Source organism: Coregonus lavaretus (genome assembly GCF_964263955.1).
Source record: "Coregonus lavaretus genome assembly, chromosome: 29".
NCBI classification, from domain to species: domain Eukaryota; kingdom Metazoa; phylum Chordata; class Actinopteri; order Salmoniformes; family Salmonidae; genus Coregonus; species Coregonus lavaretus.
This window is the reverse complement of record NC_140016.1, coordinates 8,894,331-8,920,778: the sequence shown is the minus strand read 5'-3', so window position 1 is coordinate 8,920,778 and position 26,448 is coordinate 8,894,331. Positions and strand designations below refer to the sequence as shown.

At 44.5% G+C, this 26,448-nt stretch overlaps 1 protein-coding gene across 1 annotated transcript in view; it reads right to left on the bottom strand.

The window, feature by feature from the left end:
* Positions 1–26,448, bottom strand: part of LOC311105003 (transcription factor COE1-A-like) — a gene marked incomplete at its 3' end in the record, with an annotated part of 78,374 nt that overhangs the window by 203 nt on the left and 51,723 nt on the right. The gene's annotated exons all lie outside the window — the stretch shown is intronic.

Below are 26,448 nucleotides of genomic sequence, written 5' to 3'. Positions count from 1 at the left end.
ACAGGGAGGGTAGCCGGTTGTTCTGACTCAGTGTCAAGGAGCCGTGCCATTCCACTGAACCTGCCCTGGAGACGGTTCCTGTCCTCATGGTAGCCCTGACCAAACTGTAGCTACTCTTCTCCACATGGTCAGACTTCTAGAGGTCTTCTCCCCTTTAAATGCTCTGATGCTCATCCTTGAAAAATAAGGTCTGAAATAGACATCGAAGTCGTCATGATGTACAACCAATTATCTAGGCTAAGTAAAACTCTCACGTTTTTTTGAGTAAATTGAGGCTAATATATTGATAAAACTCACCTTGTCCGAGAGAGAATTAGATGGCTATCAAAATGTCACGCCAGGGTAAGCCTACACGAAACACAGACCTTATATGAAGTAGTTCTAAAATCCCAGACGCAAATATGAATGTGGAAAAAACGATTGGAACCAATACTGGGTTTTACCGCTAGGTTTTATGGGTATTATGATGCGTCCACTGTGCCGGACTATACCAGCTACCCAACTTTTTAGGAGTTATCGTGAGACTATTTGCAATGTGTTTACACAGCAGGAAATGCAGAAGTATTTTATTTTTCGCTATGATCAGCTTGTCAAAAATCTATGGATACAAACTTGAAACCACTGATCATTACAATGGGATGAAACTCCTGGGCAACAGTTGTGATTGTCCATTCCATATTGTCAATTTTACTTTGACTAGTGCTGTTTTTAGGATATGATGTTTGTTAACTTGTAATGCATTTTATATTTGATTGGCCAAAAAAACAAAACAATCATTGTAATAATTGATTGGGTGCCATTTAGGTTAGGCTATTTGATTGGAGAAACCTGCATGATGTAAAAAGTGTCAGTCTCAATACATTGTCATACATTTTGTCTCCAGCCTTTGGCCACATACTCTTTCTACTATATCCTGTATGTACCACATGATTTATGTTCGATTATTTATTTTGACGGAACGTTGGTGGAGCGCCGCAGCGATGCATCCCTCCAACAGCACCCTGGAGAGGCGCGGTAGGAATGGACAAGCAAAATATTTTGCGCCCCTGCCTTTGACAAAGTGGCCACTGCTTATCACAGGGCGGCATCAGCGCTCACCTAAAAAAACCCATATGCCACTGGTTGAGAGAAGTTGTCATTGTTTTTGGCCAGAATTATGTGAGGTTTGATGTGTTGTTGTTGGAGGTGCATCTTGGTCAGTTTAGCTCAGAAAATGACTAAAGAGGGGGCTGGCTGTGCCTGGCCTCAACCACAACCCTAACCCTAGCTTCATTTCCACATCCTGGTTCAACCCTAACCCTCAACCACAACCCTAACCCTAGCTTCATTTCCACATCCTGGTTCAACCCTAACCCTCAACCACAACCCTAACCCTAGCTTCATTTCCACATCCTGGTTAAACCCTAACCCTAGCCTCAACCTTGTGATTGCGTGCACACATGTCTGTGAGAGAACACTGTGAGAGAGCACTGCCCTGTCAAGTTTGTCTGGGTGAAAATGCAGCAGCAGGCCTCTCTGTGTTTCATGACATCCTCCACCTGGGAAAGCAGATAACATCTTACACCTCTCTCTCTCTCTTGCTGTCTCTCTGTCTGTACTCTCTCTCTCGCTTTCTCTGTTCTCTCTCTCTGTCTGTTCTCTCTCGCTCTCTCACTCTCTCTCGCTCTCGCGCGCTCTGTCTGTTCTCTCGCTCTCTCTCTCTCTCTCTCTGTTTTCGCTCTCTCTCTCTCTGTTCTCTCTCTCTCTGTTCTTGCTCTCTCTCTCTCTCTGTTCTCTCTCTCTGTTCTCGCTCTCTCTCTCTCTCTCTCTCTCTCTGTTCTCTCTCTCTCTCTCTCTCTGTTCTCTCTCTCTCTCTCTCTCTCTCTCTCTCTCTCTCTCTCTCTGTTCTCTCTCTCTCTCTCTCTCTCTCTCTCTCTCTCTCTCTCTCTCTCTCTCTCTCTCTCGACGAAATAAATAAAGAACGAAAGAAGAGGAAAAAAACAATGGAGTGAAAACAAGAGACAGCACTTAACGACCCAGAATGCACTGCACCCAAGGGAGCCACCTCAATTACCACCTCACGTCCGAAGAGGAGAACTCTGGGGAGAAATAATGGCTGAGATGGAGACAGCTGGGGAGGAGATGTGTGTGTAAGAGAAAGAGACAGAGAGAGACATAGAGAAAGAGACAGAGAGATCAACCATCACTAAACCATGCTATACTCCTCTGGGAGGGTCTAAGTGGGAAGGGATGTTGTTCAGGGTGTGTGTGTGCGTGAATGTGTGCACACCCATGAGTGTGTGTGTATGTGTTGGGAATTAGGTTTTTTTGGGGGGGGGGGCAGCCCAGTCCAGCCCAGTCCAGCCCAGCCCAGCCCAAGCCTTAATGTTTTGGGTCTATTGAATCCTAGAATTGTGCAGAAAAAGTATATCACTGAACATTTCTATAAAATAATGGAATATACCATATACCATTGTGTCACATTGCAAGTAAAACATTTGAAGACATTAATGTCCCTCCAGTTCCTATTATTCCTGGCAGTGGATGAATCAGAACTCCACATTTGATGTACAGAGAGAATGAAGTCAGAGCTCTCATGTTCTAAATGTAAACTGTAAAAATAGCCTGACCGTCTGCATTCAGAATCTTTCTCCTTCAGAAAATACTCTTTGTCCCCAAAACACTGCTTTTGGACATGTGGCCAATTCTCCCTGTGTCATCCTTTGATATGTTAGCACGAGGAATGCCCACCACAAAAACTTTTACACTTCACAGAGAATGAAAACTGCTTTAAGATTGTTTAAAACATCTTATCTGACATTCCTGTTAAAGTGTGGGACATTTTCAGGAATTACATTTTCATTGAAATGTGGAAATAGATTAAAAGAGTGAATAGTGAAGAGATGGAGTGGGAAGTTTTACCACTAGGGGGCAATGTGACTGTTCAGGTGGACGGACATTATGGTTGCGAAGCCCAAGACGTGCCTAAAGCTAGACAGGATAAACGGAACAGTGAGGCTGTGTGTGTGCGTGTGCATTTATGCTTATGTGTGTGTGTGTGTGTGAGTTTCTGTGACGACGGAGGGGAGAGGGTGTGTTGACACATAAGTTTCCATGACAAGTGTGGTCAGAACATCATCAGAGTTTTTAAAAGGGGTGCCGGAATTGAAAAGGAAAAACAAATACAGAAATAAATAAATGCATCCAACTCTCTCTCTCTCTTGCTCTCTCTCTCTTTCTGGCATTCTTCTTTCACTGAGGACATATATTTCCAATCCACAGCAACAATCTGTGGTTGTTTCTTCTTTCTTCTACAATGTCATTAGAAAACAATGTTCTCTGTTTGGAACATTAGCTCTTACTTAACACTCTCTCTGTGTCCACCATGTAGTTTCTGGGCCCCTCTCCCTGTGTGTGTGTGTGTGTGTCTCCGCTGTTATATTTAGGGATGTTGTTGTTGGCCCCGATGCAGCCCACAGTGAGACTCTTGGTCCTTTTCCCAGGCGATATAACCCCTCATATGCCACACACTCTCTGACCTGTCTGCCTGACAGGTCCCTGGGTATGTTTGTGTGGGTGTGTTTGTTTGAATGCATGTGCAAAACGTTTTTTGTGTGTGTCCTATGTGTGTGTTTCCTATGTGTGTGTGTGTACCCAGTGACAGTCTGCACCGGCCCTGGAAGCATCTGTTCCTTTACAGGCAGATTCGATTATCAATTACAGCCAGTAAAACCCAGAGAGAGAAGAACATCTGGACTCATAACCAGTGGACTGGACCATCAGAGAGAGGAGGAAATAGGCCTGTGTCCCAAATGGCACCCTATCCCTGGGGTAGTGCACCCTATATATGGTGCACTACCCCCATAGGGCTCTGGTCAAAAGTAGTGCACCATATAGGGGATATTGTGCCATTTGAGAAGCACCCTAGGAACATCAACCACAGGGAGAGTCTCAAGGACAGGACAGTGTGTCTGATCTGCTGATTGGGTGAAGGTTTGCCAGAGGTTTTAGACCAGCAAGTCATATGATTGGAAATGGAGAAACAAGGAGGATAGGATAGAGAGAGAGATAAATAGAGGATAGGATAGAGGGGGAGATAAATAGAGGATAGGATAGAGGGAGAGATAAATAGAGGATAGGATAGAGGGAGAGATAAATAGAGGATAGGATAGAGGGAGAGATAAATAGAGGTTAGGATAGAGGGAGAGATAAATAGAGGTTAGGATAGAGGGAGAGATAAATAGAGGATAGGATAGAGGGAGAGATAAATAGAGGATAGGATAGAGGGAGAGATAAATAGAGGATAGGATAGAGGGAGAGATAAATAGAGGATAGGATAGAGGGAGAGATAATTAGAGGATAGGATAGAGGGAGAGATAAATAGAGGATAGGATAGAGGGAGAGATAAATAGAGGATAGGATAGAGGGAGAGATAAATAGAGGATAGGATAGAGGGAGAGATAAATAGAGGTTAGGATAGAGGGAGAGATAAATAGAGGATAGGATAGAGGGAGAGATAAATAGAGGATAGGATAGAGGGAGAGATAAAGTTCCTTTCCTGAGGATGGCTCACCCCTCACAGTTCTGGGTGACTTTAACCTCCCTACGTCTGCCTTTGACTCATTTCTCTCTGCCTCCTTCTTTCCACTCCTTTCCTCTTTTGACCTCACCCTCTCACCGTCCCCCCCTACTCACAAGGCAGGCAATACGCTTGACCTCATCTTTACTAGATGCTGTTCTTCTACTAATCTCACTGCAACTCCCCTCCAAGTCTCTCCGACCACTACTTTGTATCCTTTTCTCTCTCGCTCTCCTCCAACACTACTCACTCTGCCCCTACTCAGATGGTAATGTGCCGTCGCAACCTTCGCTCTCTCTCTCCCGCTACTCTCTCCTCTTCCATCCTATCATCTCTTCCCTCTACTAAATCCTTCTCCCTCCGATCTCCTTATTCTGCCTCCTCAACCCTCCTCTCCTCCCTTTCTGCATGTTTTGACTCTCTATGTCCCCTATCCTCCCGGCCGGCTCGGTCCTCCCCTCCTGCTCCGTGGCTTGACGACTCATTGTGAGCTCACAGAAGAGGGCTCCGGCCAGCCGAGCGGAAATGGAGGAAAACTAGACTCCCTGCGGACCTGTCATATTTTCACTCCCTCCTCTCTACATTCTCTTCCTCTGTTTCCGCTGCCAAAGCCACTTTCTACCACTCTAAATTTCAAGCCTCTGCCTCTAACCCTAGGAGCTCTTTGCCACCATCTCCTCCCTGCTGAATCCTCCTCCTCCTCCCCCTCCCTCCTCCCTCTCTGTGGATGACTTCGTCAACCATTTTGAAAAGAAGGTTGACGACATCCGATCCTCATTTATTAAGTCAAATGACACCGCTGGTCCTGCTCACACTGCCCTACCCTATGCTTGGACTTCTTTCTCCCCTCTCTCTCCAGATGAAATCTTGCGACTTGTGACGGCCGGACGCCCAACAACCTGCCCGCTTGACCCTATCCCCTTCTCTCTTCTCCAGACCATTTCCGGAGACCTTCTCCCTTACCTCACCTCGCTCATCAACTCATCCTTGACTGCTGGCCATGTCCCTTCCGTCTTCAAGAGAGCGAGAGTTGCACCCCTCCTCAAAAAACCTACACTCGATCCCTCCGATGTCAACAACTACAGACCAGTATCCCTTCTTTCTTTTCTCTCCAAAACTCTTGAGCGTGCCGTCTCTAGCCAACTCTCCTGCTATCTCTCTCAGAATGACCTTCTTGATCCAAACCAGTCAGGTTTCAAGACTGGTCATTCAACTGAGACTGCTCTTCTCTGTGTCACGGAGGCTCTCCGCACTGCTAAAGCTAACTCTCTCTCCTCTGCTCTTATCCTTCTAGACCTATCCGCTGCCTTTGATACTGTGAACCATCAGATCCTCCTCTCCACCCTCTCCGAGTTGGGCATCTCTGGCACTGCTCACTCTTGGATTGCATCCTACCTGATAGGTCGCTCCTACCAGGTGGCGTGGCGAGAATCTGTTTCCGCACCACGTGCTCTCACCACTAGTGTCCCCCAGGGCTCAGTTCTAGCCCTCTCCTATTCTCTCTATACACCAAGTCACTTGGCTCTGTCATATCCTCACATGGTCTCTCCTATCATTGCTACGCAGACAACACACAATTCATTTTCTCCTTTCCCCCTTCTGATAACCAGGTGGCGAATCGCATCTCTGCATGTCTGGCAGACATATCAGTGTGGATGTCGGATCACCACCTCAAGCTGAACCTCGGCAAGACGGAGCTGCTCTTCCTCCCGGGGAAGGACTGCCCGCTCCATGATCTCGCCATCACGGTTGACAACTCCATTGGGTCCTCCTCCCAGAGTGCAAAGAACCTTGGCGTGACCCTGGACAACACCCTGTCGTTCTCCGCTAACATCAGAGCGGTGACCCGATCCTGCAGGTTCATGCTGTACAACATTCGCAGAGTACAACCCTACCTTACACAGAAAGTGGCACACGCCCTAATCCAGGCACTTGTCATCTCCCGTCTGGATTACTGCAACTCGCTGTTGGCTGGGCTCCCTGCCTGTGCCATTAAACCCCTACAACTTATCCAGAATGCTGCAGCCCGTCTGGTGTTCAACCTTCCCAAGTTCTCTCATGTCACCCCGCTCCTCCGCACACTCCACTGGCTTCCAGTTGAGGCTCGCATCTGCTACAAGACCCTGGTGCTTGCCTACGGAGCTGTGAGGGGAATGGCACCTCCTTACCTTCAGGCTCTGATCAGACCCTACACCCAAACGAGGGCACTACATTCATCCCCCTCTGGCCTGCTAGCTCCCCTACCTCTATGGAAGCACAGTTCCCGCTCAGCCCAGTCAAAGCTATTCGCTGCTCTGGCACCCCAATGGTGGAACAAGCTCCCCCACGACACCAGGACAGCGGAGTCACTGATCACCTTCCGGAGACACTTGAAACCCTACCTCTTTAAGGAATACCTGGAATAGTATAAAGTAATCCTTCTACACCCCTCCTCCCGCACCCCCCCATAAAAAAAAGTGGTTGTCTCACTGGCTATCATAAGTTGAATGCACCAATTTGTAAGTCGCTCTGGATAAGAGCGTCTGATAAATGATGTAAATGTAAAACATTTAAATAAATATAGGATAGGATAGAGGGAGAGATAAATAGAGGATAAGATAGAGGGAGAGATAAATAGAGGATAGGATAGAGGGAGAGATAAATAGAGGATAGGATAGAGGGAGAGATAAATAGAGGATAAGATAGAGGGAGAGATAAATAGAGGATAGGATAGAGGGAGAGATAAATAGAGGATAGGATAGAGGGAGAGATAAATAGAGGATAAGATAGAGGGAGAGATAAATAGAGGATAGGATAGAGGGAGAGATAAATAGAGGATAGGATAGAGGGAGAGATAAATAGAGGATAGGATAGAGGGAGTGTCACGTACGTTAAGGAACGGGACGGACCAAGGTGCAGCGTGAACGGCGAACATGTTTATTAACTAATAAACACACGAAACAGTAACCAAAACAACAAACTTAACGGTGAAGGTCCAAAGGCTAACACACAAGCCTAAACATGAACATAAAAAAATCCCACAACGCAGGCAGGAAAACTGGTTGCATAAGTATGATCCCCAATCAGAGACAACGAGCGACAGCTGCCTCTGATTGGGAACCACACCCGGCCAAACATAGAAATACAAACCTAGACTATATTCACACCCTGACCAAACTAGCTAGAGTTCTATAGGCCAGGGCGTGACAGGGAGAGATAAATAGAGGATAGGATAGAGGGAGAGATAAATAGAGGTTAGGATAGAGGGAGAGATAAATAGAGGTTAGGATAGAGGGAGAGATAAATAGAGGATTGGATAGAGGGAGAGATAAATAGAGGATAAGATAGAGGGAGAGATAAATAGAGGATAGGATAGAGGGATAGATAAATAGAGGATAGGATAGAGGGAGAGATAAATAGAGGATTGGATAGAGGGAGAGATAAATAGAGGATAAGATAGAGGGAGAGATAAATAGAGGATAGGATAGAGGGAGAGATAAATAGAGGATAACATAGAGGGAGAGATAAATAGAGGATAGGATAGAGGGAGAGATATATAGAGGTTAGGATAGAGGGAGAGATAAATAGAGGATAGGATAGAGGGAGAGAAATAGGGGATAGGATAGAGGGAGAGATAAATAGAGGATTAGATAGAGGGAGAGATAAATAGAGGATAGGATAGAGGGAGAGATAAATAGAGGATAGGATAGAGGGAGAGATAAATAGAGGATAGGATAGAGGGAGAGATAAATAGAGGTTAGGATAGAGGGAGAGATAAATAGAGGATAAGATAGAGGGAGAGATAAATAGAGGATAGGATAGAGGGAGAGATAAATAGATGATAAGATAGAGGGAGAGATAAATAGAGGATAGGATAGAGGGAGAGATAAATAGAGGTTAGGATAGAGGGAGAGATAAATAGAGGATAGGATAGAGGGAGAGATAAATAGAGGATTGGATAGAGGGAGAGATAAATAGAGGATAGGATAGAGGGAGAGATAAATAGAGGATAGGATAGAGGGAGTGTCACGTACGTTAAGGAACGGGACGGACCAAGGTGCAGCGTGAACGGCGAACATGTTTATTAACTAATAAACACACGAAACAGTAACCAAAACAACAAACTTAACGGTGAAGGTCCAAAGGCTAACACACAAGCCTAAACATGAACATAACAAAATCCCACAACGCAGGCAGGAAAACTGGTTGCATAAGTATGATCCCCAATCAGAGACAACGAGCGACAGCTGCCTCTGATTGGGAACCACACCCGGCCAAACATAGAAATACAAACCTAGACTATATTCACACCCTGACCAAACTAGCTAGAGTTCTATAGGCCAGGGCGTGACAGGGATAGATAAATAGAGGATAGGATAGAGGGAGAGATAAATAGAGGATAGGATATAGGGAGAGATAAATAGAGGATAGGATAGAGGGAGAGATAAATAGAGGATAGGATAGAGGGAGAGATAAATAGAGGATAGGATATAGGGAGAGATAAATAGAGGATAGGATAGAGGGAGAGATAAATAGAGGATAGGATAGAGGGAGAGATAAATAGAGGTTAGGATAGAGGGAGAGATAAATAGAGGTTAGGATAGAGGGAGAGATAAATAGAGGATTGGATAGAGGGAGAGATAAATAGAGGATAAGATAGAGGGAGAGATAAATAGAGGATAGGATAGAGGGATAGATAAATAGAGGATAGGATAGAGGGAGAGATAAATAGAGGATTGGATAGAGGGAGAGATAAATAGAGGATAAGATAGAGGGAGAGATAAATAGAGGATAGGATAGAGGGAGAGATAAATAGAGGATAACATAGAGGGAGAGATAAATAGAGGATAGGATAGAGGGAGAGATAAATAGATGTTAGGATAGAGGGAGAGATAAATAGAGGATAGGATAGAGGGAGAGATAAATAGGGGATAGGATAGAGGGAGAGATAAATAGAGGTTAGGATAGAGGGAGAGATAAATAGAGGATAGGATAGAGGGAGAGATAAATAGAGGATAGGATAGAGGGAGAGATAAATAGAGGATAGGATAGAGGGAGAGATAAATAGAGGATAGGATAGAGGGAGAGATAAATAGAGGATAAGATAGAGGGAGAGATAAATAGAGGATAGGATAGAGGGAGAGATAAATAGATGATAAGATAGAGGGAGAGATAAATAGAGGATAGGATAGAGGGAGAGATAGAGGTTAGGATAGAGGGAGAGATAAATAGAGGATAGGATAGAGGGAGAGATAAATAGGGGATAGGATAGAGGGAGAGATAAATAGAGGATTGGATAGAGGGAGAGATAAATAGAGGATAGGATAGAGGGAGAGATGAATAGCAGTAAAGACAACACTGTTGAAGTCCTGAGAAATGCTTCTGTGGAACATTTCTTGATAACTGGAGAAGGATGGATGGAGGGAGGAGATGGATGGATGGAGGGAGGAGATGGATGGAGGGAGGGAGGAGATGGATGGAGGGAGGAGATGGATGGAGGGAGGGAGGAGATGGATGGAGGGAGGGAGGAGATGGATGGAGGGAGGGAGGAGATGGATGGATGGAGGGAGGAGATGGATGGAGGGAGGGAGGAGATGGATGGAGGGAGGGAGTGAAGTAAAGAGAGACAGAAGGAAACAGAGGAGACTAAAGCGCACTGTGTGTTTGTGTGTGAGAGAGTGTGTGAGTGTGTGTGTGTGTGAGTGTGTTTGTGTTTGTGTTTGTGTGTGTCAATAAAATGCCAAACTGTAATTTCACCATTCTGGACACAGAAAATACCCACAAAAATGTGTTATAATTGTTTTTACTCATAAATGCATCATATTCATTATATTCTTTTTGGGATCAATCCACATGTGAGAAAATGAGAGGTTGGACAGGCACATTAGCGTTAACACATCTGTTTAGACCATTACAGGCAGGCAGTAGGAATGTGTGTGTGTGTGTGTGTGTTTATAATGCAGCGGAAATGATCCAGGTGATTAGTTAGTGTTGTGGTTAGAGTAATAGGATCCAATTATACCTTGCGTTAGGGAAATGATTCTTTACCAAGAGAACCCCGCCAGTGAAGCATGGAGGCAGTAGAACAGTGAAACATAGGCTGTTTCCCAAAAGACACCCTACTCCTCATATAGAGCCCTATGGGGCCTGGTCAAAAGTAGTACATAGGGAATAGGGTGCTAAGCTGTTATGACACTGTTACCTCATCTGCAACTTTTTCATTAAACAATACGGGCCTATAGAAACTGGGATGTATTCCCACCGTCTCAAACAAAATGAAGGAGTTAATTGGCTGCGTTTACACAGGCAGCCCAATTCAAATATTTTCCCATTAATTGGTATTTTCACCAATCAGCTCTTCAGCCAATAATTGAGAAAATATCAGAATTGGGCTGTCTGCGTAAACACAGTCTTATTGTAGACTGTGCTTTCATCCAGATTACTAAATTGTTTGGAACATGGTACTGGCAAAGTACTGTAGGAACACATGCACACACGTACAGTGCCTTTGGAAAGCATTCAGACCCCTTGACGTTTTCTACATTTTGTTAAGTTACAGCCTTATTCTAAAATGGATTTTTTTTTAAATTATCCTCAGCAATCTACACACAATACCCCACAATGACAAGGCGAAAACAAGTTTTTAGAAAATTGTGCTAATTTATTACAAATAGAAAACAGCAATACCTTATTTACATAAGTATTCAGACCCTTTGATGTGAGACTCGAAATTGAGCTCAGGTGCATCCTGTTTCCATTGATCATCCTTGAGATGTTTCTACAACTTGATTGGAGTCCATCTGTGTTAAATTCAATTTATTGGACATGATTTGGAAAGGCACACACCTATCCATATAAGGTCCCACAGTTGACAGTGCATGTCAGAGCAAAAAGCAAGCCATGAGGTCGAAGGAATTGTCCGTAGAGCTCCGAGACAGGATTGTGACGAGGCACAGATCTGGGGAAGGGTACCAAACAAATTCTGCACCATTGAAGGTCCTAAGAACACAGTGGCCTCCATCATCCTTAAATGGAAGAAGTTTGGAACCACCAAGACCCTTCCTAGAGCTGGCCACCCAGCCAAACAGCAATCGGGGGAGAAGGGTCTTGGTCAGGGAGGTGACCAAGAACCCGATGGTCACTCTGACAGATCTCTAGAGTTCCTCTGTGGAGATGGGAGAACCTTCCAGAAGGACAACCATCTCTGCAGCACTCCACCCATCAGGCCTTTATGGTAGAGTGACCAGACGGAAGCCACTCCTCAGTAAAATACATGACAGCCTGCTTGGAGTTTGCCAAAAGCCACCTAATGACTCTCAGACCATGAGAAACAAGATTCTCTGATCTGAAGAAACCAAGATTGAACTCTTTGGCCTTAATGCCAAGCGTCATGTCTGTAGGAAACCTGGCACCAGCCTTATGGTGAAGTATGGTGGTGGCAGCATCATGCTGTGGGGTTGTTTTTCAGCGGCAGGGACTGGGAGACTAGTCAGGATCGAGGCAAAGATGAACAGAACAAAGTACAGAGAGATCCTTGATGAAAACCTGCTCCAGAGCACTCAGGACCTCAGACTGGGGCAAAGGTTCACCTTCCAACATGACAATGGCCCTGAGCACACAGCCAAGACAACGCAGGAGTGGCTTCAGGACAAGTCTCTGAATGTCCTTGAGTGGCCCAGCCAGAGCCCAGACTTGAACCCAATCGAACATCTCTGGAGAGACCTGAAAATACAGTGGGGGAAAAAAGTATTTAGTCAGCCACCAATTGTGCAAGTTCTCCCACTTAAAAAGATGAGAGAGGCCTGTAATTTTCATCATAGGTACACGTCAACTATGACAGACAAATTGAGGAAAAAAAATCCAGAAAATCACATTGTAGGATTTTTGATGAATTTATTTGCAAATTATGGTGGAAAATAAGTATTTGGTCACCTACAAACAAGCAAGATTTCTGGCTCTCACAGACCTGTAACTTCTTCTTTAAGAGGCTCCTCTGTCCTCCACTCGTTACCTGTATTAATGGCACCTGTTTGAACTTGTTATCAGTATAAAAGACACCTTTCCACAACCTCAAACAGTCACACTCCAAGCTCCACTATGGCCAAGACCAAAGAGCTGTCAAAGGACACCAGAAACAAAATTGTAGACCTGCACCAGGCTGGGAAGACTGAATCTGCAATAGGTAAGCAGCTTGGTTTGAAGAAATCAACTGTGGGAGCAATTATTAGGAAATGGAAGACATACAAGACCACTGATAATCTCCCTCGATCTGGGGCTCCACGCAAGATCTCACCCCGTGGGGTCAAAATGATCACAAGAACGGTGAGCAAAAATCCCAGAACCACACGGGGGGACCTAGTGAATGACCTGCAGAGGGACGTGGGACGTGGGACGTGGGACGCCAGGGACTCAAATCCTGCAGTGCCAGACGTGTCCCCCTGCTTAAGCCAGTACATGTCCAGGCCCGTCTGAAGTTTGCTAGAGTGCATTTGGATGATCCAGAAGAGGTTTGGGAGAATGTCATATGGTCAGATGAAACCAAAATAGAACTTTTTGGTAAAAACTCAACTCGTCGTGTTTGGAGGACAAAGAATGCTGAGTTGCATCCAAAGAACACCATACCTACTGTGAAGCATGGGGGTGGAAACATCATGCTTTGGGGCTGTTTTTCTGCAAAGGGACCAGGACGACTGATCCGTGTAAAGGAAAGAATGAATGGGGCCATGTATCGTGAGATTTTGAGTGAAAACCTCCTTCCATCAGCAAGGGCATTGAAGATGAAACGTGGCTGGGTCTTTCAGCATGACAATGATCCAAAACACACCGCCCGGGCAACGAAGGAGTGGCTTCGTAAGAAGCATTTCAAGGTCCTGGAGTGGCCTAGCCAGTCTCCAGATCTCAACCCCATAGAAAATCTTTGGAGGGAGTTGAAAGTCCGTGTTGCCCAGCAACAGCCACAAAACATCACTGCTCTAGAGGAGATCTGCATGGAGGAATGGGCCAAAATACCAGCAACAGTGTGTGAAAACCTTGTGAAGACTTACAGAAAACGTTTGACCTGTGTCATTGCCAACAAAGGGTATATAACAAAGTATTGAGAAACTTTTGTTATTGACCAAATACTTATTTTCCACCATAATTTGCAAATAAATTCATAAAAAATCCTACAATGTGATTTTCTGAATTTTTTTTCTCATTTTGTCTTTCATAGTTGACGTGTACCTATGATGAAAATTACAGGCCTCTCTCATCTTTTTAAGTCGGAGAACTTGCACAATTGGTGGCTGACTAAATACTTTTTTCTCCCACTGTAGCTGACACATACACACACGCGCGCGCACACACACACACACACACACACACACACACACACACACACACACACACACACACACACACACACACACACACACACACACACACACACACACACACACACACACACACACACACACACACACACACACACACACACACACACACACACACACACACACACACACACACTACCTCTAATTATCAGAGCAAAGCCATTAGGCCTACAGCGCTCTCTCTCTCTCTCTCTCTCTCTCTCTCTCTCTCTCTCTCTCTCTCTTTTTATTTTATTTGTCTCTCTCTGTCTCTCTCTCTCTGTCTGACTCTCACTCATTATCTCTCTCTCTTTCTCTCTCTCTCCTATCTTATAAGATAAATAAGGTGATACTTTATCTGGCTTGGAGAGTAGTCAGTAAGGAGGGATGACAGTGAAAAACAAAGAGGAGAAAGTAGGCTTTGTTAAAGTACCCAGGACTAACTGAAAAGTAACAAAGGAACCAGTTTTAGAATGAAGGACAATATCAATCGAGTCATATCAATTAAAAGCTGGAACAATGTTTACCTTCTCCAGGGGAACAGACAGAGGCTGGTTCAAACTGGTCAAGGTTGAGGAAGAGAAAAAAAAGTTAGTTGATTAACTACCAGCTGAAATGTTCCTAATTTGTATGCTAATCTAGTTTATCATCATATTTTTATGAAGAGGGCCCGCGACTCTGAATCTGCATGCACACACTCATTATTATATTATCAATTATCCAAACACTGTTCACAAAAGTCATTGAAAATGAACCAAAAAAAAAGAAAATGTGTACATATTCAAAAAGAGCAGATATGGTCCCCTTGGGTTGGTTAATATGTTAGAGGCATACTAATAAGCTAACGAATATACTAAATCATTCATATTTTACCCATTTAGAGCTGAGCCTAAACAAAGTGACTTTGCAGCTCTAACGTTAATGAGTCTTTTTTAGAGGAGTTGAATCACCCTGGCAAAATGACCATGTTCGGCTTCTACAGTCATGGTCAAAAGTTTTGAGAATGACACAAATATTAATCTTTTATGATGGCAATTTGCATATACTCCAGAATGTTATGAAGAGTGATCAGATGAATTGCAATTAATTGCAAAGTCCTCTTTGCCATGAAAATGAACTTAATCCCCAAAAAACATTTCCACTGCATTTCAGCCCTGCCACAAAAGGACCAGCTGACATCATGTCAGTGATTCTCTCGTTAACACAGGTGAGAGTGTTGATGAGGACAAGGCTGGAGATCACTCTGTCATGCTGATTGAGTTAGAATAACAGACCTTAAGCTTTAAAAGGAGCTTGAAATCATTGTTCTTCCTCTGTTAACCATGGTTACCTGCAAGGAAACACGTGCCGTCATCATTGCTTTGCACAAAAAGGGCTTCACAGGTAAGGATATTGCTGCTAGTAAGATTGCACCTAAATCAACCATTTAACGGATCATCAAGAACTTCAAGGAGAGAGGTTCAATTGTTGTGAAGAAGGCTTCAGGGCGCCCAAGAAAGTCCAGCAAGCGCCAGGACCGTCTCCTAAAGTTGATTCAGCTGCAGGATCGGGGCACCACCAGTGCAGAGCTTGCTCAGGAATGGCAGCAGGCAGGTGTGAGTGCATCTGCACGCACATTGAGGCAAAGACTTTTGGAGGATGGCCTGGTGTCAAGAAGGGCAGCGAGGAAGCCACTTCTCTCCAGGAAAAACATCAGGGACAGACTGATATTCTGCAAAAGGTACAGGGATTGGACTGCTGAGGACTGGGGTAAAGTCATTTTCTCTGATGAATCCCCTTTCCGATTGTTTGGGGCATCCGGAAAAAAGCTTGTCTGGAAAAGAAAAGGTGAGCGCTACCATCAGTCCTGTGTCATGCCAGAAGTAAAGCATCCTGAGACCATTCATGTGTGGGTTTGCTTCTCAGCCAAGGGAGTGGGCTCACTCACAATTTTGCCTAAGAACACAGCCATGAATAAAAAATGGTACCAACACATCCTCCGAGAGCAACTTCTCCCAACCATCCAAGAACAGTTTGGTGACAAACAATGCCTTTTCCAGCATGATGGAGCACCTTGCCATAAGGCAAAAGTGATAACTAAGTGGCTCGGGGAACAAAACATCAACATTTTGGGTCCATGGCCAGGAAACTCCCCAGACCTTAATCCCATTGAGAACTTGTGGTCAATCCTCAGGAGGCGGGTGGACAAACAAAAACCCACAAATTCTGACAAACTCCAAGCATTGATTATGCAAGAATGGGCTGCCATCAGTCAGGATGTGGCCCAGAAGTTCATTGACAGCATGCCAGGGCGGATTGCAGAGGTCTTGAAAAAGAAGGGTCAACACTGCAAATATTGACTCTCTGCATAAACTTAATGTAATTGTCAATAAAAGCCTTTGACACTTATGGAATGCTTGTAATTACACTTCAGTATACCATAGTAACATCTGACAAAAATATCTAAAAACACTGAAGCAGCAAACTTTGTGAAGACCAATACTTGTGTCATTCTCAAAACTTTTGACTATATATATAATTTTTTTATGTGACGACAGCTGAGCAGTAGAGGACAGTAGAGAACTACTGAGTGGAGTTTTGTTAGTCTGCATCCCAAAATGCACCCTATTCCATTTTTACATTTACATTACATTTTAGTCATTTAGCAGACGCTCTTATCCAGAGCGACTTACAGTTAGTGAGTGCATACACATTAAAAAAATAAAAAATTCATATTGGCCCCCCGTGGGAATCAAACCCACAACCCTGGCGTTGCAAACGCCATGCTCTACCAACTGAGCTACATCCCTGCCGGCCATTCCCTCCCCTACCCTGGATGACGCTGGGCCAATTGTGCGCCGCCCCATGGGTCTCCCGGTCGCGGCCGGCTACGACAGAGCCTGGATTCCCATAGGGCTCAAGTCAAAAGTTGTGCACTATATAGGGAATAGGCTGCCATTTGGGACACACTTCAGTGTTCTCAGTGCCCTTAAAGCAGCCCTTAAAGCTGGAATCCTTAATGGTGAAACTGCCACGTCCATTTGCGATATTACAACAACAAAGAAGTTATTGCAAATGTCGAACGCTGTTAGTTGTTTCCCCTTGGACATCATTGCGTGTGCGATAGAACAGCAGAAAATATACTGCTATTGTTTTGTTGCACACCGCTCCTCACCTCCGCTTTGTCAACAAAACAAAAAAAAGAATGGCCGTGGGGTGGACAGTGGCGTTGTTTCCCCTACTACAGATTCCATCTTTAAAACGTTGATCCAGCTCCAGACATGTTATCTCACATATAAACATTATAATAAGGTAATTTAACTGACCACTCTGTGTGGAAGCCAGGCTGTTGTTTATCCTGTATTACACTGCTAACCAGAGAGAAGCCATATTCTACTATTCTAAGTACATCCAATATGCCTTCATACAAATGTAATGACCCGTGAATTAACCGTCCTATTTCCCCCCTTATTCTCCCCAGCCTGACATGCATCAACATGAGCAGCACTTGTTAGGTTACGGAGTGACAGTTTTATAATTCCATTGCCTTGGCGGATGGGCCATTTCTGTATTTGTTAATGCACAGGGGCCATTTCCTTTGAATAATGTCCCAATAATAGGCCTATACGCAGGCATGCTGAACTGCATTCCAGCACCCTGGCAGATGTTTAGTGTCCACTCCTATGCCTAATGATAAATATAAATACATTCTTAACGATGTTATGAGCTGTGTTGTTAGTAGATCCATGGTTGATATCCCTGCTGGAAGTCATGTTTTGTTGGTACTGCAGCAGTGGTAGCAGGGAAGGGTTGTAGATATGGAGTTGTAGAATGTGGGGTGCCACAGAGAGGAACGCTCTCCCATTTCCGGGTTACATAATTCAGGACCACCCATTGGACGATGTGTGTATTGTGATGTAAGAGGCCTGACACAATACAGATTAACACCACTACTACTGTACGACATGATTTATATCTACTATAGCAACTCAGTTTGGGTGTGGCTGAATTGGGTTCCGATGCAGTTATGCTACACTAGATCTATAGCATGCCTTCTGGTGGAGGATGTGTGTGAGTGTCTCACATTTGTATGTGTGTATAAGTCTGTGTTAAAGAATGTGCATTAATGTGTGTGAGGAAGTGTGTGTGTTTGGTGAGGCTGTTAGATTGAGTCATCAGTCTCCTGGGTGACCAGAGGAGAAACAAAGACATCAACCCCAGACCAGCTGGTGTACACTGTCTATCAACACTGTCCTGAGAGAGAGAGAGAGAGAGAGAGAGAGAGAGAGAGAGAGAGAGAGAGAGAGAGAGAGAGAGAGAGAGAGAGAGAGAGAGAGAGAGAGAGAGAGAGAGAGAGAGAGAGAGAGAGAGAGAGAGAGAGAGAGAGAGAGAGAGAGAGAGAGAGAGAGAGAGAGAGAGAGAGAGAGAGAGAGAGAGAGAGAGAGAGAGAGAGAGAGAGAGAGAGAGAGAGAGAGAGAGAGAGAGAGAGAGAGAGAGAGAGAGAGAGAGAGAGAGAGAGAGAGAGAGAGAGAGAGAGAGAGGCTATAGCTCTCCCCAGGCATCTTGCATTAGTGTGTGTGTGTGTGTGTGTTACATACAGGTCAGGTGCATGGTGAGCAGCGTCAAGCCGTCATCAGAGCCCCTGTCACCCAGCCTTAGCTGATCTCTCTATAAAGCTCTGTTTGGAATACCCCAGCCTTAGCTGATCTCTCTATACTTCTCTGTTTTGGAATAACCCAGCCTTAACTGATCTATTTATAAAGCTCTGTTTTGGAATACCCCAGCCTTAACTGATCTATCTATAAAGCTCTGTTTTGGAATACCCCAGCCTTAACTGATCTATCTATAAAGCTCTGTTTTGGAATAACCCAGCCTTAACTGATCTATTTATAAAGCTCTGTTTTGGAATACCCCAGCCTTAACTGATCTATCTATAAAGCTCTGTTTGGAATACCCCAGCCTTAACTGATATCTCTAAAAAGCTCTATTTGGAATACCCCAGCCTTAGCTGATCTCTCTATAAAGCTCTGTTTTGGAATACCCCAGCCTTAACTGATCTATCTATAAAGCTCTGTTTTGGAATACCCAAGCCTTAACTGATCTCTCTATAAAGCTCTGTTTGGAATACCCCAGCCTTAACTGATCTATCTATAAAGCTCTGTTTGGAATACCCCAGCCTTAACTGATATCTCTAAAAAGCTCTATTTGGAATACCCCAGCCTTAGCTGATCTATCTATAAAGCTCTTATTGGAATACCCCAGCCTTAACTGATCTCTCTACAAAGCTCTGTTTTGGAATACCCAAGCCTTAACTGATCTCTCTATAAAGCTCTGTTTGGAATACCCCAGCCTTAACTGATCTCTCTATAAAGCTCTGTTTTGGAATACCCCAGGCTCAACTGATCTCTCTATAAAGCTCTGTTTTGAAATATACCAGCCTTAACTGATCTCTCTATAAAGCTCTGTTTTGGAATATCCCAGCCTTAACGGATCTCTCTATAAAGCTCTGTTTTGGAATATCCCAGCCTTAACGGATCTCTCTATAAAGCTCTGTTTTGGAATACCCCAGCCTTAACGGATCTCTCTATAAAGCTCTGTTTTGGAATACCCAGCCTTAACGGATCTCTCTATAAAGCTCTGTTTTGGAATATCCCAGCCTTAACGGATCTCTCTATAAAGCTCTGTTTTGGAATATCCCAGCCTTAACGGATCTCTCTATAAAGCTCTGTTTGGAATACCCCAGCCACATGTGCTGCACTGCTACTGACTATCTCTGAGAGGGCGCTGATGGAGTGTGTGTGTGTGTCAGGGGTGTTGACGGAGTTAAACTGGCCTGACAAAGACATTACCCAGAAGCCATAGTACTGATTCAGTTCACCCCTCTCCAGTTACCTCTCAGAGTTACTCTAAAACACTATAGTTTAACTTTGGAGTTTAAAACCTGTCATCCACCTGGGGACCACCTCTCATTCTCACAGTGGTACAGAGTTTAGTCCACTCAGGCACGTCCCAAATGGCACCCTATTCCTTATATAGTGCACTACTTTTGACCATGGCGCAGTGCACTATGAAGGGAATAGGTTTCCATTTGGGACACAACCTCAGTTTACAGGACTTCACTATGGGTGTAAGACAGTCTAACACCCATAGTGAAGTCCTGTAAACTGAGGTTGTCCCTAGTTAGACCCTAGTTTAATTCTGTGTTTTCAGTAGCAGTCCGTTAGGTGTTAGACCCTAGTTTAATTCTGTGTTTTCAGTAGCAGTCCGTTAGGTGTTAGACCCTAGTTTAAATCTGTGTTTTCAGTAGCAGTCCGTTAGGTGTTAGACCCTAGTTTAATTCTGTGTTTTCAGTAGCAGTCCGTTAGGTGTTAGACCCTAGTTTAAATCTGTGTTTTCAGTAGCAGTCCGTTAGGTGTTAGACCCTAGTTTAATTCTGTGTTTTCAGTAGCAGTCCGTTAGGTGTTAGACCCTAGTTTAATTCTGTGTTTTCAGTAGCAGTCCGTTAGGTGTTCGACCCTAGTTTAATACTGTTTGACCCTACATTCTTTGGAAAAAGGGTTCCAAAAGGGTTTCTTCGGCTGTCCCCATAGGAGAACACTTTTTGTTTCCAGGTAGAACCGTCTGTGGAAAGGGTTCTACATGGAACCCAAAAGGGTTCTACCTAAAACCAAAAATGTTCTACCTGGAACCAAAAAGGGTTCTTCAAAGGGTTCTCCTATGGGGACAGGCGAATAACCATTTAAGGTTCTAGATAGCAATTTTCTTTCTAAGAGTGTAGTTTAATTCTGTGTTTTCAGTATCAGTCCGTTAAATCCTTGACCTTAGTTTAATTCTCTGTGGATGGAAGCTATTTGATGTTGTAGACTGAACACATCCAGGTAATGGGTCTGGTGTGAGAGGTATGGGTCTTAGAGTGGACTGACAAAGTTAGTTTGGCTCTCACAAGTCCCTTACTTCCCCTAGCATCCTTAAAATGCTGTCCACTGCAACCTGGGCAAATGTGTGTGTTTGTGTGTTTTTGTGTGTGTGTGTGTGTGTGTGTGTGTGTGTGTGTGTGTGTGTTTCTCTCAGGTCTGGTCATTTAACCTCCATCTCGCTCTCTGATCGGTGTTACCCAACCGACCCTGAGGGAATACACAACCCACTCAGACCACATCACACACACACACACACACACACACACAAGCCCACATGCACGGACAGACGCAACTAGCTCTCACAGTCTCACGTCAGAATTAGACGTTCGTCTATGTTTCTCAAAAGTCAAATTTCAAAGTTGTTGCAAATGTCACATTTAGAAGTGTTAAGTGTAGGCAGGTTAGGCATTAACACTGAAATCTTAAGGTTAGGCATTAACTCTGAAATCTTAAGGTTAGGCATTAACTCTGAAATCTTTTTCCACATCATCTCCCGATGTCTGAAAGCCAGTTTCCACATCATCTCCCGATGTCCTCAGACATGGATGGACTTCGAATACTGACTTGTATCACGGGTGACATAGCTGGACAGAGGGGTGTGTGTTTTTAACCCCATGCTAGAAGAGATATATGATTGTGATGGTTACCAGAAAGGTGTAGATTCATCTTCCTCAGACTATGATATCATAAAGGTGTAGATTCATCTTCCTCAGACTATGATATCATAAAGGTGTAGATTCATCTTCCTCAGACTATGATATCATAAAGGTGTAGATTCATCTTCCTCAGACTATGATATCAATACTATTGTCTTTTCTCTTTTCCTATATAGTAGCAACAAGGACAGTGTAAAACATGTCCACTCACCTTGGATGGACCACAGAGAGGAGAGAGTATGGACACAGGAGAGAGGGGAGAGAGACAGACAGCACAGCCTTGCCATTGAGAAGGGTAGACACAGGAAAACCTGGCTCCCTGTAGAGGAAAGGGTGTGCAACCACTGCACCACAGCAGAACCTGAGACAGAGCTGCATTTCCTGACAAAATGTCAAAAATATAAAACAATTAGAGAGTGTCATTTCCCCAAATTTGGCTTCAAAGACCTCTCTGATGAGAATAGGCTACCCGTCCTGTTGGGGGAGGACACAGAGAGCTGTGGGTTGGCAGCGCACTACATTGCTGCCTGCCATAAGATGAGGGACAGTGTCTGACAGACCAACCAACCTGCACATGTCCTCTATGCTTATTGTTATAGTAAAAATGTATGGTAATTTTGACCCTTGGTTATTGTTGTTACTGTTGTCCCGTTGACAATATTGATAATTAAAATAATAATAATGTTAATAGTGTAAATATCCAAAGTAAGCTTTGGCAAAATGTACATTGTTATGTCATGCCAATAAAGCAAATTGAATTGAATTGAATTGAGAGAGAGACAGAGATAGAGGGGCAGAGAGAGAGAGGGAAGAGAGAGACAGAGAGAGAGAGAGACAGAGATAGAGGGGTAGAGAGAGAGGGGGTAGAGAGGGTAGAGAGAGAGAGCGAGAACACACAGAGGAGAGAGAGGTGGAACAGGTGGAGTACGGAAAGAGGAGTGGAGAGAGAGAATGAGAGAGAGAGAGCGGTGAAAGAGGAGTGTGGGGTTATTGATGCATGGAGGCCTGTTCAGTCCATTTGCACCTCATCATCAGCAGAGCAGAACACTACCATTCTAATGGACAACGTGTGTTTGTGTGTGTGTGTGTGTGTTCGTTCGTGTGTGTATGTGTGTGTGTGTGTGTGTGTTGATGTGTGTGTGTGTGTTGATGTGTATATGTGTGTGTGTGTGTTCGTGTGTGTGTGTGTGTTCGTGTGTGTGTGTGTCTGTCTGTGTGTTCGTGTGTGTGTGTGTGTTCGTGTGTGTGTTCGTTTGTGTGTGTGTGTGTTCGTGTGTGTGTGTTTGTGTGTGTGTGTGTTCGTGTGTGTTTGTGTGTGTGTGTGTTCGTGCGTTTGTGTGTGTGTGTGTTTGTGTGTGTGTGCGTGTTTGTTTGTTTCTCTAACTTCCTCCATTTAACCTTCTCTTTCTCTAAGCTTGGCAGGAACGGTCCAGTGTAACGTCGGAACAAGTGGTCAAGGTTGGCACAAGTGCAGTAGCTGTTGGTCTGTTAATAGGTGGCATTGAGAGCTAATCCTTAAATCCAATATTTATTTTCCCCTACTTACTCTTTTCTAGTGCTTCTTGGACTTTTAGTGCTAACCCACTGGGCACACCACTGGGCACACCACTGGGCACACCACTGGGCACACCACTGGGCACAGCACTGAGCACAGCACTGGGCACAGCACTGGGCACACCACTGGGCACACCACTGGGCACACCACTGGGCATAGCACTGGGCACACCACTGGGCACACCACTGGGCACACCACTGGGCATAGCACTGGGCACACCACTGGGCACACCACTGGGCACAGCACTGGGCACACCACTGGGCACACCACTGGGCACACCACTGGGCATAGCACTGGGCACACCACTGGGCACACCACTGGGCACACCACTGGGCATAGCACTGGGCACACCACTGGGCACACCACTGGGCATAGCACTGGGCACACCACTGGGCACACCACTGGGCACACCACTGGGCATAGCACTGGGCACACCACTGGGCACACCACTGGGCACAGCACTGGGCACAGCACTGGGCACAGCACTGGGCACACCACTGGGCACACCACTGGGCACAGCACTGGGCACACCACTGGGCACACCACTGGGCACACCATTGGGCACACCACTGGGCACACCACTGGGCACAGCACTGGGCACAGCACTGGGCACACCACTGGGCACACCACTGGGCACAGCACTGGGCACACCACTGGGCACACCACTGGGCACACCACTGGGCACACCATTGGGCACACCACTGGGCACAGCACTGGGCACACCACTGGGCACACCATTGGGCACACCACTGGGCACAGCACTGGGCACACCACTGGGCACAGCACTGGGCACACCACTGGGCACACCACTGGGCACACCACTGGGCACACCACTGGGCACACCACTGGGCACAGCACTGGGCACAGCACTGGGCAGACCACTTTTAGTTGTACATTTTTGTCCCTTTATGTTCTTTTTGGCATAGCATCATATTAGTTCCCTGCACAGACTGAGTGGGAAGAGACAGAGCCAGATTTAGACTGAGAGGGGGTACTGTTAATTGTGAAGATCTCCATAGACCTGCGATGACCTATGCATGCTATCTCGAACATGCATGCTTTATATAATTACATAAGAAGAAATGTATAGTTACAGTAACCTCAAAATGCGTCCATGGATGTGTTACTCATTTTAAAGTTGAATGTTACATTATTTTGTAAGATAGCATTAACTTTAGGCTATTTACTGTATTACAAAAGTAATATAGAATTGTGTTTGGTTGTCAACGCAACCAAGTATCACCAGTTTAAACGTGATGTATCTACTGCTTGGATAGTTCCATCTGAACCATTTGCTTAATCCTGTTCTTTAACTTTTATTTGTGGTTGAGCTTGAGACATGAATCCAACATATCATTTGTTAACTTGTCGACAAGTTAATAGGCTATTTATTGTATTTTCACAAGTGATCTTGAATTGTGTTTGGTTGTCAACACAACCAAATATCAACATTTGAAGGAGATTTATATTCTGCTTGGATAGTTACATCTGTGCCACTGACTTAGTCTTGCTTTCATTCCAGTTTGTCTTGTTTGTTTCATTAACGTCTCCATCTCAACCGAAATTCCAAGTTAAAGACTAAATCAAATCAAATCAAACTTTAAATGCAGCTTTAAATAAAGTTTGATTTGATTTAGTCCAATTCTTTAACTTTTATTTTTTTTCATTTTTCAAATGTTGATATTTGGTTGCATTGACAACCAAACACATTTCAATATAACTAAATATAATTACATTTTAAATCAACCAGAGCTTGAAACCCTAGGCCTATGTACTGTCTATTTTTAATTTAATTCTGGGTTGAATTTAAACAATAGTTGTTGCAAATGCTACATGGGCCTAAATAGCATCATTGATGATATATGAATGATCGAGTATGGTCACATTTAATTTTGTCATTAAATAAATCTACCCTTTGGAATTACATCTGATAGCAACAGTGAATCTATTTAGTTTTTAAGTGGAGATCTCTCAACAATCATTCTCAGGATAGCACATTGGTTATAGTCAGTGACAAATACCTAAGCAGGGCTGGGCTTGGTTAAAACCCTGGATGGGAGACCAAAGGGATAGCTGTAGATAGATCAACTCTCCAGTAGGAGGTGCTGCCCAGTCTATAGATTTTTACCGGATAGTGTATATAACGTGGAAGATCTGACGTTTTATTAAAGGTACAAATTCAACATATTTTATACAAGGTTTGTCTATGTTGAAATTTGGTTACCATAATGACATAATCCTGTGGTTGAAATTTCACCCTCAAAATAACAGTTGATTACTTTTTTCAAATCCAATGTATTTTCCACGTAGATTCCACATCACAACACGTCGACATATTCCGTTGAGATAATGTTTGTTCATCCAGTCTGTGGCCAGTGGGAAGGCTTTATGTGCGTGCTTGTACACGTTCAGACACAGACACACACACACACACATGCTCGCATACACACAAATAAAATACAATTCTATTTGTCGTATTTGCCTAATACAACTAGTGTAGACTTTACCGTGAAATGTTTGCTTACGAGCCCTTCCCAATGACGCAGAGTTAAAAAATTGACACCGCCTGATATAGAGGTCCTGGATGGCAGGGAGCTCGGCCCCAGTGATGTACTGTGCTGTCCGCACCACCCTCTGTAGTACTTTGCGGTCAAGGGCAGAGCATTTGCCATACCAAGCGGTAATGCTGCCACTCAAGATGCTCTCGATGGTGCAGCTGTAGACATTTAGCCAAATCTGTTCAGTCTCCTGAGGGGGAAGAGGCGCTGCCGAGAGAGAGAGAGAGAGAGAGAGAGAGAGAGAGAGGAGAGAGAGAGAGAGAGAGAGAGAGAGAGAGAGAGATGGAAGAGAGAGAGAGAGAGAGGAGGAGAGATGGAAGACCTAGAGAGAGAGAGAGAGAGAGAGAGAGAGAGAGAGAGAGAGAGAGGGGATGGAAGAGAGAGAGAGAGAGATGGAAAGAGAGAGAGAGAGCGAGAGATGTAAGACCTGAAGAGAGAGAGAGGGAGATGGAAGACCTAGAGAGAGAGAGAGGGAGATGGAAGACCTAGGAGAGAGGAGGGAGATGGAAGACATAGAGAGAGAGAGATAGAGAGAGAGAGATGGAAGACCTAGAGAGAAAGAAAGATGGAAGACCTAGAGAGGGAGAGAGAGAGAGAGAGAGAGAGAGAGAGGAGAGAGAGAGAGAGAGAGAGAGAGAGAGAGAGAGAGAGAGAGAGAGAGAGAGAGAGAGAGAGAGAGATGGAAGACCTAGAAAGAGAGATAGAGATGAAAGACCTAGACAGAGAGAGAGAGAGAGAGATGGAAGACCTAGAGCGAGAGAGAGTGAGATGGAAGACTTAGAGAGAGAGAGAAAGATGGAAGACTAGAGAGAGAGAGAGAGATGGAAGACCTAGAGAGAAATATATAGAGAGAGAGGAGAGGGAGAAGAGAGAAGAGTGATGAGATAGAGAGAGAG